Consider the following 15268-nt stretch of genomic DNA (forward strand, 5'->3'; position numbering starts at 1 on the left):
GGTGGTCTTAACTACTGTTTTGGGTCCCTGCTCTTCCCCCATCCTTGATCGTCCCACACTGGAGAGCAGAGAGAAAGGAGTCTCCGCTGCCCAGAAGTTGACGGTTGTTTTTTCACAGGGGAGTGGGGAGTTTGGAGGGAGCAGGCTGGGATGCTATGTTCTTCATGAGAAGAAGTGAGTCTCCCAGCCTCAGTGAAGACCTCCTCCATTTCCTTATAACCCTCCCCTCTGCAAATAATGTCATGGATCAACTTCCTCATCCCCTCCTCACCTGTTAGGGCTTGCCCTCTTTCCCTGGGAGCCTCTCTGCTAGGAGGGGAGGAGCAAAGAGGGAACAATAGTCCAGGAGCTGCTGGGGGAGAGTCATCTTCTCTCATCCCCAAGCCCATCAGCCAGGCTGCTTCAGGCTCCTTGGCCCTGTGGGATACTGCCTGACAATGTGGTGCACTGGGACAGGGAGCCTGAAGCAATGTAGAATATATCGCACAATATGGTACCGTTAAAGGATCTAGGTGGGAAGAAACAAAGGTGACTTTCTACTGCCTTTCTTCCCCTGATCCTGAAGGTGGCAGGGGTCTAGTTTGAGCTCTCTCTAATTTAGAGTAGCCACAAGGCTGGTCTACCATACGCTGGCTTGTAAATGGCCCTTTAGTGGACATGGCTGGAGCACCCACTTACGCCCCAAGGACATCCCTTATGCTGAGGGTGATGGAGAACCACCTATGGTGGCTCTATAATATGAGACTTTACCACCTGCCAGGGGAATTCTCTGATTCCTGTTTAGGGCAACTTTAAGTCCTAACTGAATCACCGGGGTGGTACAAAGGGGAGTTAGCATGGGAAAGAATAGCCTGCAGCACTAACTGGGAATTATCCATAATGAACTCATTAACAGAAATATTCCAAAATGGTTACTGCTGTTGGGTTTCATCAAGAAATCTTGAAAGGGCACAATCCATTGACCCAATGTGGATTCAGTGGAGCTGAAGAAAGCATTTCTGTGAAGATGTGCACCAGATGTACAATGGGCTAATACCTCTATTGTAATGCAGTACTTCTTAGCACATGGCATTCTATACCAAGTGACCTTGGTGTCACTGTAATTTAATGTTCTCATACAGATGAAAGGAGGCTGTAGAACCTGTGCTTAAAATAAATATTTATTTTGTCAACCCTATATCGAAATTTGCATATAAAAATAATTTACTGCACCCAGTGATTGTTAAACGAGCCCATGATGAGCTGTAATAAATATATAAGAGAGAAAACATTTGCAGTATAATTTTTACTACATTAGCAATAAATGGCTAGTTGTCCTTTTATTAATCCATTATATTTGCATTGTTTAATTTACTTGTAAGGCAGAGTTGGTATAAAATATAATAAGATACTGTACTGCAGCGATACCATGTTGGTTTTTAATTACTATTCTTATAAAATATAAATTAGCATGGTTAGCAATTCACTCAAAATCTAATTAGCTTGCCTTAGCTATCTTGTCAGATGCCTGCAATACCAAACTATTCTTTACAAGGTTAACATATTAATGAGAATGTGATTATGCATTTTGCTCATTTAATTATGACAAAACTTCATTTGTCTCTTAGATGTGTCTCAAACATAATCAGTAAGTGCCCCTTTAACAAATAATTTGATCATTGACATACAGAATCTGATGTATTAATTCTGTGTTCATTATTAAGTGCTTTTAGACTCAGTGTTCAATTTGAATGTTATTGTCACTTTGTGTGAAGACTCTTCAAGATCTTCTACATGTTTTGTATGTATGAGGCCGGGGTTTGGCTCAAGAAGGGAGGACACTTCATTATCCTTCTTTTCTTGGAGTGACAGTTAAGCTAGAAACTTGCTGCCCCATCTCCTGGACCTGTGACAACGAATTCTCAGGATACAAGTGAAGTGAGGCAGGCTGTCAGTATAAAGGAAAACCTAGAAGTACCAATCTCCTTTTATCCAAGGAAACCATAAGCAATCACAGTCTGCGTGGTTCCTGGGAAATTTGTTCCTGTAGACTGTATGAGAACTGCTAAGCCTAATTGGGGTTTACTTACATGGCAGTTGAGATGTTCTGTAGGAATAATATAGACTCAGGGGCCCTGGCATAAAATACAATGGCAATTAAATGATGAAGGTACATATTTGAAATCTCAGTAGTTTAATCATCTTAAATCACCTAGTTAACCAAACTACCAAAGTAGATCCCCTTTTTGGTAGACAGTTTACCAACTGCACTATGTTATAACAGAGCCACCATAGTTTTCAGGTGACTCTTAAGCAGACAGACTGTAAATGAAAGAGGAAAGTGTGATTTGTGCTTGTCACCAACTGGTGGTCAAACATTAGTGATCTCCTGACATCTAGCCATTTGTTTTGTAAGTACCATGCATATTGTGCATGGACAACAGCTGAAAATCTAGCCAGGAACCTTGTGGTCCATAGTAAGTGTAAGTATAGGTGAGCAAAAAGTGAGCATCCATCTCCCTGGCCAAGTTAACAGGTGTGCTAAGCTTTACTAAGCTCACACAACTCTTTGTGCATCTTAAAACAATAGAATATTTGTACTTTACACTACAACCATCTATTATATTTTAATACATGAGCCAAATTCTCTGATTGGCATAGCTCTCCCTGACATCAAAGCAGCTGTGATAAAGTACAACTGCAGATAATTTGGTTCTATAGCTTTTAGCGCTCCATCATTTGCTCTGTATTTACTCCCTAAGTCACACCTACAAAATTTACATGTGCATCCACTGCACACACAAGAACAGGTGCTGGCACATACAACATGGATTAATGTGTAGCTATACCTGTTGTACATGTAATGTATTTTTAGCATGCATAGATACTATGTTTGTACTCAGAAAGAATTTGTGTGATAATTTTGCAGGTTCAGTTAAGGTGGCCATTTCTGAAAATCTGGCCCATGATGACTATACTTAAAATATTTTTCTAAAATTAAATGCATTTTCCACTGGAGGGGGCATGTTTTCCACCCAATGATGATTTTGGATGTTCAGAGTCAAACCCAAGCAATTGTATATGCTCTCAGAAAAGATTGCAGACATATTGCAAGACAAATTTATTTGCTATACCCATATTTAATGTTTAATATCAAAGTGCAAGAGTGATTATATTGCATAGTATTTTATGTAGGTAAAATGGTGTGAGTTGAAGAGAACTGGCAAAATTAAACTCAAACTGCAAAACTTCAAAACAACTGGTGGCCAAACTTGCTGCACTTATTCTAGTTGTGATTATCTTGTCAACCTGATTAGAAAATACTACTTAAACCAATAAGGGACACATTTTAAAATAGCCATGTGCAAAGAACTCAGGTAGGTGCAATTGCCACAGTTTTGTGTGTGCAAATCATCTGATCTTAGGCACTCTGACATTTGTGTATGTAGTCTCCCAATTTGCATGGGAATTGTGGTAATTACATGCACAAGTATAGGTGCACTATTTCACCAGGATCTTGGAGAACATTCTTTTTACCCATCTCCTTGCAGTAACCTTTTATGTACTTGAAAACTGTTATCATGTCCTCCCCCCAGTCTTCTCTTTTCCAGACTAAACAAACCCAGTTTTTTCAACCTTCCCTCATAGGTAATGTTTTCTAGACCTTTAATCATTTTTGTTGCTTTTCTCAGGACTCTCTCCAATTTGTCCACATCCTTCCTGAAATGTGGTGCCCAGAACTGGACACAATACTCCAGTTGAGATCCAGTCAGTGCAGACTAGAGCAGAAGAATTACTTCTCATGTCTTGCTTACAACACTTCTGCTGATACATCACAGAATGGTGTTCACTTTTTTTGCAACCGCGTTGCACTGCTGACTTGTATTTAGCTTGTGGTCCTCTATGACCCCCAGATCCCCTTCCTAGGGAGTCATTTCCCATTTTGTATGTGTGCAACTGATTGTTCCTTCCTAAATAGAGTACTTTGCATTTGCCCTTATTGAATTTCATCCTATTTACTTCAGACCATTTCTCCAGGTTGTCCAGATTATTTCGAATTTTAATCCTATCCTCCAAAGCAGTTGAAATGCCTCCCATCTTGGTATCGTCCACAAACTTTATAAGTGTACTCTCTCTGCCATTATCTAAATCATTGATGAAGATATTGAACAGAACCAGATCCAGAACTGTCCCTTGCGAATCTCCATTCGTTATGTCCTTCCAGCATGACTGTGAACCACGGATAACTACTCTCTAGGAATGGTTTTCTAATCAGTTTTGCACTCACCTTATAGTAGCTCCATCTAGGTTGCATTTCCCTAGTTTGTTTATGAGAGGTGATGAGCGACAGTATCAAAAGCATTACTAATGTCGAGATATACCACGTCTACTGCTTCCCCCCTATCCACAAGGATTGTTACCCTGTCAAAGAAAGCTATCAGGTTGGTTTGACATGATTTGTTCTTGACAAATCCATGCTGACTGTTACTTATCACCTTATTATCTTCTAGATGTTTGCAAACTGATTGCTTAATTATTTGTTCCATTATCTTTCCAGGTACAGAAGTTAAGCTGACTGGTTTGTAATTCCCTGAGTTGTCCTTATTTCCCTTTTAATAGATTGGCACTATATTTGCCCTTTTCCAGTCTTCTGGAATCTCTCCCGTCATGAGGCATGCATTTATACTCACTGAAACCTGGATTTATTTATGCCATACAAGTAATTTCAAATAGAAATCTAGTTTTTTTCTTGCTTAAGCCATTTGAAAATGTGGCCCTTACCATGTACAAAAAAAAGGGTGTGCACATCTTATGGAATAAATAATAACTAGTTGGACCTTGTATATGAATTTTCTTAGTAAAGAGAGAGTATCATTATTTTAATAGCTATCTAAAAGTTATATATGTATTTTATATGGGCTAACATCAATAAATGAGATAAGATTTAATTTTTTCATCTGTCTTTACTTTTCATATTTGCCTCAAAAGATATCAATCATATATTTCATACAAAATACATCCCAGCTCTCTGCTTTTTTTAAAATAAGATTATCTTATCTGCTTTATTTTTTACTTCCAGTGGTGTTGTAGCTTTGTTGGTCCCAGCATATTAGAGAGACAAGGTAGGTGAAGTAACATCTTTTATTGGACCAAGTTCTCTTGGTGGAAGGGACAAGTTTTCAAGCTTCGCAGAGCTCTTCTTCAGGTGTGGGGAAGGTAAGCAGAGTGTCTGAGCTAAATACAAGTAGGGCCAGATCGTTAAGCACAAGAGGTTCACGCAGGCTGTAGGACACTCCTCAAAATGAAGTGGGAAGTTAAGGATTAGCAGGCAACGAGGACCCCGTTACAGGGTGTGCTACAAATTGTCATGAGCCATAAAACTATTGTCTCTGTTAAGTCCATGGTTTTTAGTTCTAACAGAGTTATGAATTTACCTTCCTGGGCTCATCTTTTGAAGGTGTTGTGTAGGTTTCCTTTGAGGACAAAGACTGAGAAGAAGGATATGGAGTGATCACTTTATGAAAAGTGTTTGTCTATAAGTAATGTGGTGTTTTTGTCTTTTATCATTTTTCATTCAAGAGCATAGTGATTGTCTGGTTTCAGTAACATAGTTGTTGTTTGGGCATTTAATGCATTGGATAATGTACACCACATTATCTCACCTACCTTATCTTTTACTGTAGGTTTTCATTTAATTAGAGTACAACCAAATTTTGGACAAGTACTTAAAATTGTTGATAAACAGTTGTGGGAGTTTGTTGCAGGGAGGGAGAATTAAGGGGTAAAAGGAGGAAATAATGAGAAAAAATATGTGGACTTTCTGCCATCTGATTAAAGAAGAGAAACAACAGTCCCTCTTTGAATGTGTAAAGGCTGTGGTATGTGCTGTAGCTCTGCCAAAAAACAAAAACAAAAAACCCCACATCATCCCAGCACTCACGCAAACAGAATAGTGCTTTACTTCACAAGCAGCACTACTGAATTCAGTGGGACTATTCATCAAGTAACTTTCCACTCAACACATGTCAGGATGAGGGCAGTATGTGGCTCTAGGAGCACTTTATTCTAGAATAAATTCTCACCAGGAACTAGATTAAGCAACTACCTAATATTTGGTCAGATTGTGAACCCCTTACTTCCACTGAAGAGCAGCTCTCATACAAGTAGTCTAGTTAACTTCACTGCTGCTGGTGTAACTGCTCACCAATGGGAATAAGGGGCTCACAATATGGCCCAAGATGATTGATGAAACTTGTCATCAAAATTTGAATTTCAACCAAAAAAGCAGACAATGTATGCATACATTTTCACCCTTTTTTGGTCATCTCAAAATTCACTGAATTGCTTCTGCACAGAATTCTTAGTCATTAGCTTTTGTCACGAGTAATTGATTGTGAATATTTGATAATTGATAATTATAGGCCAGTCAGTCTGACATCAATCCCAGGCAAGATAAAGGAGTGCCTGTTACAAGGGTTGATTCATAAAGAATTAAAAGAGGGTAATATAACTAATGGATTGATAGAAAATAGATCCTGTCAAACTAACTTGATCTCATTTTTTGATTAGATTACAAGTTTGGTTAGTAAAAATAATAAGGTTGATGTAATATACTTAGATTTCTGTCAGGCATGTGACTTGGTACCATATGGGATTTTGATTAAAATTACTAGAAAGTTCTAAAATTAACATGGCACACATTAAATGGATTAAACACTGGCTATTTGATAGGTCTCAAAATGTAATTGTAAATGGGGAAGCATCATTGAACAGGTATGTTTCTAGTGGGTCCTGCAGGGATCAGTTCTTGGCTTTGTGCTATTTAACATTTTTATTAATGACCTGGAAGAGAACATAAAATTATCACTTGCAATCCTTGGATACATAAACAAGGGAATCTCAGGTAGAAGTAGAGAAGTTATTTTACCTCTATATTTGGTACTGGTGTGACCACTGCTGGAATATTTGTCTAGTTCTGTTTTCCACAATTCAACAAGGATGTTGATAAATTGGAGAGGTTCAGAGAAGAGCCAGGAGAATGATTAAAGGATTAGAACAGATGATAGACTCACAGAGCTGAATCTATTTAGTTTAACAAAGAGAAGGTTAAGGGGTGACTTGATCATAGCCTATAATTACGTACGTGGGAGAACAAATATTTAATAATGGGCTGTTCAACCTAGCAGAGCAAGGTATAACATGGTTTATTGGCTGGAAATTTAAGCTAGAAAAATTTAGACTGGAAATAAGGCAAAATCTTTAACAGTGAGAATAATTCACTATTGGATCAATTTATCAAGGATTATGGTGGATTCTCCATCACAGAAAATTTTTAAATGAAGGTTGGATGTTTTTCTAAAAGATCTGCTCTCGGAATTATTTGGGGGAAGTTCTATGGCTTGTTTTATACAGGAGGTGAGACTAGATGATCACAATTGTCCCCTTCTCTGGCCTCGGAATCTATGATATCTGAAATTTGAAGTGCGTTGGTCTTGCTTGGCCACATAGATCCACCAGTTACTGGTCTCTGGTGGATCAGGGACATGGGAGCAGTGGGAGTTTCTCCAGCCTCAGGCCTAGAGTAATGACTGACTGTCCAACCCATCTACATCCTCTAAGAAGAACATCTTCCTACCTATGAAAGACTTATGTATTAAGATCAGCTACTCTGATTTGGCAAGGAAAAAGATTGAATGATGTCTGTTGAACGTTACATATGTATTTCTTCCACAGAAAAAAATATCCAAGAGCTAGGAACAGCAAGTACGTATGTTCCATTTCTTGACAAATATTGTTAAAATGTCTGTGTATAACAGAACTTTAAAATGTTTTGTTAGTAAATGCGATTTAATGTTAGCATTCTCAAAACTGTCATCTGTCTATCATATTCTAATGCATGTGTCTCCCTGGTATCCTGGCATTATGTGTACACTTTGAAAAGTGGTAGTCATTGGCAAGGAATTTGCTCTCAAACTCTTCATTGATTTCACTTCTTTCTGAACAAAGTTGGTCTCATTTTCTTTCCTGGGGATCTCTTGACTGGACCTTCTGTATATGTCACGGGAATGTTTGTGAGAAAAAAGCAAATATTAAAATGCAAGCTAAAGTCCAGGCAATGGTGTAGTTTTCTTAAGCCAGTTAGTGTTCTTCAACAACCAAAGATAACTTAACCTTTTTGCTAACTGACATGAAACAAGGTTGGCCACTTTCTTCAGAAAGGGATCAAATAAAAATGAGAAGGAGACGTGGATTCAGGGTTCGAGGACTTTAGGTGATACCTAACCATACATATGGAATGAATGCACATATGGATGTGCACAGACTGAGTTTAAGCAGATCACATTCCATTAAGCTCCATTCTTAGCAAAGCTTCTTGGGAAAGAAATCTACAAAAAACATTTTAATCGGTTTCCTGCTAAAAGTAAGGTCGTGACTGACATTTCACAAGCTAGCTATTGGAGGCAGAAGTCCCAATCTTATCAAGACCATAGCGTTTTAGTGAAACTTTAATAAAGTAAAATATTTAAACAATTTAAAATAGTACAGAAACCATTTTCTTTAAAGGAAATTGGTTTGGAGTGAAGGAAAATGCAGTAAAACTGAATGAATGAAAACCTTATTATAATAAACAAAATGGAAGGTTGTTTCCTTAATCTGTTATACATTTTCATGTCTTATAAAAGCTCTCTCTATGAGCAAGAAAGGGATTTCTGCAGGAAACATCTTGACTATTCCTGAAAAATCAAATTTTTATTCCTCTTCCTACGTTATGGGGGACAAAAATGCATGTTTCATGCATTTGTTGCATAGTAAAAAATCAAATGTGTTCAACATACATGTAAAATATATGTGACAGAGTGTGATTTTTTTTTAATTTGGCCAGTCTTCATTGTATTTATGTTATATCTTGTATCATACAAAGTATTTTCATATACAGTAAACACTAGAGTATAGCATTGACTCTACATATTATATCACACAAGAGATTTCCATACACAACCACACTGCTTACGAGCACATCCTCTGAGACTGTGCAAGCTGTTCTAATAATAATAATCTTACATTTGTATAGTGCTTCTCCCAAAGCGCTTTACAAACTGATATGTTTACTATACACAGTGATCCCTCACATCCAGCTCTGAAAGGCAACCACCTCTGATGGAACAGTGCAGCTGCGATAACAGCACAGAATGATGCTAGTACACTACTATTTAGGACAGGAAGTGCAGAAAAGCTTTCCCCATTCCAATTAGTGGTTAAGGTAGACAGAGAGTAATCCTCTGGGTTGGAATTCGCCCAGGACATCAGGATTAATGCAACTTTTACAATGCTGTAAAATCTTTAATGACAACAAGCACTGAAGATTTATCTCTCATGTAAAACCGAACACCTCCAGAAGCACTGTGGCCCTAAGAGCATGATAGAGCATTCATTTGTTACGCACACAAATGGGTAAGTGTCACATACTGCATCACCATCAGTAATTCATACAGCAGCTAGGTGTTTCTTAGGAGTCTCTCATCAAGTATTGACTAGATTCAAACCAGCCTAGTTTTTGAAATTTGATGGAATAGGCTGTTATGCCTCTCAGTGCTCTTATAAAAAATTATGGTGTATGATACCGTAAGACACACAGGCCTGATTTTAAACCCAGCTTCCTGTTTTGAGGTCCACCACAATTTTGTGTATGCAAGTGATGTAATTAAGACATCTAAATATCTTAATTGTTTGCTTCATTCATAAGTACAAACTGGGAACCTGCTTCCAAAAATTAGGATTATAATGCCTAAGTAAAATGATTGCAATCCTTTGAAAATTGTATCCCTTTTAATCTTTTAGATATGTCAGTACAGTGTGTATATAGACTGCAAATAGACAGAGAATGTACAATGGCTCATCTCTGCTAGAACATTCATCTTTATGAAATAATTATGTTGTTTTTTCTTATGAGTTATAAGAGTTATAAAAGAACAGTCATTATGAATTATCATTAAATCATTTGGGCAGGAAGGGACCACCAGTAGGTTATCTAATTAGATTCTTCCTAAATCAAGTTAGGATTCACCACCTTACTTGTAAAACCTTTCAGAATCATGTAATGCCAATATCTTAACTCCCTTGTGGTTATTAACCATTGCATAGCACTCTTCAAAAGAGCAGTGGCAAAATATTAAACTAGAGCAGAGTGAAACTTGTTGGTATCACTTAATAGGATTTCCTGTGAATATTTTTTGTTCAGTTGAAGTGATTATACCATATCCTAAATAACACAGTATGCTGGCCCTTTAGAGCAAGCAACGGGCCCACCATTGCCTTATTCTAGTTCAGCCTAGAACAGAGGAACTCTGGGAGTTGTAGTTCCCAGGGCTGATAGGAGTTAAAAGCAAAACAAGGAATGATGGAAAAGTGCGCCAAGGAATATAAATTCCCTCCCCCCAAAGAACTGGGAAGGAGTAAGTTTTGTTGCGAGTCTTTCTACTGATGAAAGAGAAGTGAGAAAGAGGGTAAGAGCTTTCTCTCATTAACCCAAAAACCTAGAAAAGCTTTGAGGGGGCTTTTCAAGAAGGGTCCAGAAGTGGCCTAAAAAGATAGCTAAAATTCTGGGTAGCAAGGAAGAGGTAACGCAGTGCTGCCAATCCCAAGTGTTCAAAAATCATGAGATCAACTTAATCACACGATTTTTATAAAACAATAACAATGGGGTTTTATTTGCTTTCTGGTTTCTGAGCTTTTAGGGTGCACTTAATTTATTTCTAAGTTTTTCACAACCATGAGGACAATAAACTTACTCTCCTTTAAAAAAGAAAGCTGAGATTCTCCTGCAGTCTCTTGATTCAAAGAGGTGGGGCCTTGAGAAGGGAAACCAACCACAGGGTTTGTGATAAAATCATGAGGGTGGGCAACAGTCCATGGTTTTTGTGGCAGAACAAAGATAGCATAAGGAACCAGTAAAAGAGTTGGTGGCCACACCTGAAACCTGCTTCACTGTTGCTGAGGAGTTAAAGGCTGGGACTTCTGGAAGAGGGAAGGCATGAGATCTCCTCTGCTACTCAGGAGTCAGCTGGGTGTGTACCTGTTGTATCCTAAGAGAGGAGAAGTCTGACACATCCTTAGTGGAGGGCTGTGATCCACGGGAAAAGACTGGGTGAAGACATGGATTGTTTTTGTTACCTTGAAAGAGATAAGTCTTTCAGTCTAGCGGGAAGGCTAAACTGCCATATCAAGAAAGGGAAACCGAGGCATGGGTGCTGTTGTACAGTGGAAACAAACTGCACACCCTTTCCTGCATAGGAAACCACATGAAAAAATACACTTAGTGATGTTCTTACCCACATCTTGGAACTATTAGGCAGTACAATTTCTTATATAACATGGGAAAGCAGCTGATGTAGGTTTTGGGGTATTTTTAGCCTTGGTGTTCCACACTGAAAACTAACGCCAAAAATAAGTTGTTTTTCATTTATCTACTACACTTAAAATGCATAGTTAGAAAAAAAACAGCCATATATCAAAAGAGCTAATCTAATTTCTGGTGTTACTTCTGGCAATGGGCTTTGTTGCAAGGATAGGTTCATCTCAGGGATTGGCACCCTGACAGCAGGATTGTCTGGCTATGTAGACTCTCTCCTCAGGCCCTACACTACCAGCACTCCTAGTTGTCTTCGAGACACCACTGACTTCCTGAGGAAACTACAATCCATCGGTGATCTTCCTGAAAACACCATCCTAGCCACTATGGATGTAGAAACCCTCTACACCAACATTCCACACAAAGATGGACTACAAGCCATCAGGAACAGTATTCCCGATAATGTCACGGCAAACCTGGTGGCTGAACTTTGTGACTTTGTCCTCACCCATAACTATTTCACATTTGGGGACAATGTATACCTTCAAATCAGCGGCACTGCTATGGGTACCCGCATGGCCCCACAGTATGCCAACATTTTTATGGCTGACTTAGAACAACACTTCCTCAGCTCTTGTCCCCTAATGCCCCTACTCTACTTGCACTACATTGATGACATCTTCATCATCTGGACCCATAGAAAAGAAACCCTTGAGGAATTCCACCATGATTTCAACAATTTCCATCTCACCATCAACCTCAGCCTGGACCAGTCCACACAAGAGATCCACTTCCTGGACACTACAGTACTAATAAGCGATGATCACATAAACATCAACCTATACCTACTGACGGCTATACTTACCTACATGCCTCCAGCTTTCATCCAGACCACACCACACGATCCATTGTCTACAGCCAAGCTCTATGATACAACCACATTTGCTCCAACCCCTCAGACAGAGACAAACACCTACAAGATCTCTATCAAGCGTTCTTACAACTACAATACCCACCTGCTGAAATGAAGAAACAGATTGACAGAGCCAGAAGAGTACCCAGAAGTCACCTACTACTACTCTCACAGACCTTGGGAGACAAGCCAGTCCTTGCTTACAGACAGCCTCCCAACCTGAAGCAAATACTCACAAGCAACCACACACCACACAACAACACCAACCCAAGAACCTATCCTTGCAACAAAGCCCGTTGCCAACTGTGTCCACATATCTATTCAGGGGACACCATCATAGGGCCTAATCACATCAGCCACACTATCAGAGGCTCATTCACCTGCACATCTACCAACGTGATATATGCCAACATGTGCCAGCAATGCCCCTCTGCCATGTACATTGGCCAAAACAGACAGTCTCTATGTAAAAGAATAAATGGACACAAATCAGACATCAGGAATTATAACATTCAAAAACCAGTTGGCGAACACTTCAATCTCTCTGGTCACTCGATTACAGACCTAAAAGTCACACTATTACAACAAAAAAACTTCAAAAACAGACTCCAACGAGAGACTGCTGAATTGGAATTAATTTGCAAACTGGACACCATTACATTAGGCTTGAATAAGGACTGGGAGTGGATGTGTCATTACACAAAGTAAAACTATTTCCCCATGTTTATTCCTCCCCCCCCACACTGTTCCTCAGACGTTCTTGTCAACTGCTGGAAATGGCCCACCTTGATTATCACTACAAAAGTTTTTTTTTCTCTCCTGCTGGTAATAGCTCACCTTACCTGATCACTCTCGTTACAGTGTGTATGGTAACACCCATTGTTTCATGTTCTCTGTGTATATAAAATCTCCCCACTGTATTTTCCACTGTATGCATCCGATGAAGTGAGCTGTAGCAAATAAATTTGTTAGTCTCTAAGGTGCCACAAGTACTCCTTTTCTTTTTGCGGATACAGACTAACATGGCTGCTACTCTGAAACCTGTCATTTTTAGCCTAGACATACAAATATACTTAAAACTTAAAAACTTATACTTAAAAAAGAGTAAAGGTCCAGCTCAAAGGCAATCTCAGAATAAAAGAAGTGAATAATTATGCTAATAAATACAGTATGAAGCAGGTGAGTCTTTGAAAAGGCAGCAAGCTAAAATGTTAATGGGTGCCTTGCTCTCCTGTCTATCAATGATCACACTGCAATTTCAATGTGATTTTTAAACATACCAAAGTGTGAACGTCTGGCTTTTCTTTTGGAGTAATGTTGCTTGCTACAGAAACTTCAGTATTCTCTTAGAGATCTCTTTACTTTGGAGAGGTGTCCTCACTCACCAGTTGGGAAATTAAACTGTAGAATCCACAAATGAACAGAGCTGATAGTATAAACCTGATCTTCACAGACTGGCGCCTTGGGACTAATCCCCAGCTGGTGTGGATTGAGGTAGTAACAATGGAACTACCCTGCCTTACACCAGCTGAGGAGCTCAATTTTGATGTGACAGCTGAGAAATGTTTTATTGTAATATTTGATGGCTGATTTTAGTGGAACGCCAGTCTACAACTAACTTTTCTCGATAAACATTTTTGAACACTTTTGAGATTGTGTTGCCCAGGTGTAGTCAGGCAATAGACTGATACGACTAATTGTTTCATTTTAGAGGTTATTCTGTGGTAAGGGGCCTTCCTTCCATGCACTTTTAGCTCCTTGTACACATTTTAGTCATTACACTGTAACCTCTCCTTTGATTCCTCTGCAATGGGTCTGCTGCAGCATCATACCTCAAGGCTCTTCTCAAGAGAAGCAGTTGTCAGTAGGATGATCAGTTTTCATGCAGAAAGGCTGGAGTGTTTTTTCATTTCCCCAGTTGATATGCCCAACCAAGGGACTAACTCTGGCATGTGAGTGGAAAATCTAGAAATTGCCTTCAGTAAGGATTTTATATTGAATACAGCACATGTGTGCACACACGCACACGCACACACACACACACACACACACATGATGTGTGAGAGATGCTTTACTGAGAGTACAGAAGAGGTTCTGAAGATAATGGTTTAATTTGCTTTTGCTATTCATCACCCAGTGTTTGTATATTCTGGCAGAAAGCCGTAAGTGAAAAGGGATTAGGCTGTTAACCTGCTATGATCTGTGATCGGTGAGGAATTGTCCATAATGGACAGCCATTCATGCTTAATGTCATATGTGCAAAGATTTGAAGTTGTAACTGTCTCTGTTAGAGCAGTAGGCTTTCAAAGCACTCCACTATTGTATATTTTATACTGTGAGATGGTGAGAGAGCTAGTTTTAGACACCCTTGAAGTCAATGGATGCTTCAGGGGTCCTCCAATGAAAAAGGCCTAATCAATTACACTGAGGGCCAAATTCACTGCTACCATAAGTAGATCCAACTCCATTGGCTTCAGTAATGTTCCTGTCTACCTATGTCACTGGTGAGTTTGACTCTGGCTTTATCTGAGTAATACAATCTAGATGCTAAGATGGCATGCCATTGCAGAACTTGGTAGGGTGTCTTTTCTGGTATATTACTGGGGGTCCTGATGTCTTGAGAAAATACTTCATTGCTGGGCATTGTGGGTGTTAGGAGCGAATCGGGTTTGGGTAGCCTTGAAGGCTAACCTTAGTAGTGATCCCTACAATCCTAAAGCCAGTTCTGGTGATTGCTACTAGTTAAAGACAAGTGTATGTTCTTATAGACTGATAGTCAGAGATCACATGGGGGCCCCAGTTTAGATCAGTGCAATTACCTTAAACTATACAATCCTAAGTACAAGTGTTCTGTCAGCCCTGTTGAATGCTAGGGGCCAGATTTTCCAACCTACGTGTGTGTATAATTTTGATTCTTCGATTATTCATTTTTGCATATACAGGTGGTTCAAGCACAAATGTTAGGCCCAGGCATGTGTTTGAATCTATCATATGCACATACAGGGATTAGTGCATGAAACATGCAG

Source organism: Caretta caretta, chromosome 2, assembly GCF_965140235.1.
Source record: "Caretta caretta isolate rCarCar2 chromosome 2, rCarCar1.hap1, whole genome shotgun sequence".
Lineage (NCBI taxonomy): Eukaryota > Metazoa > Chordata > Testudines > Cheloniidae > Caretta > Caretta caretta.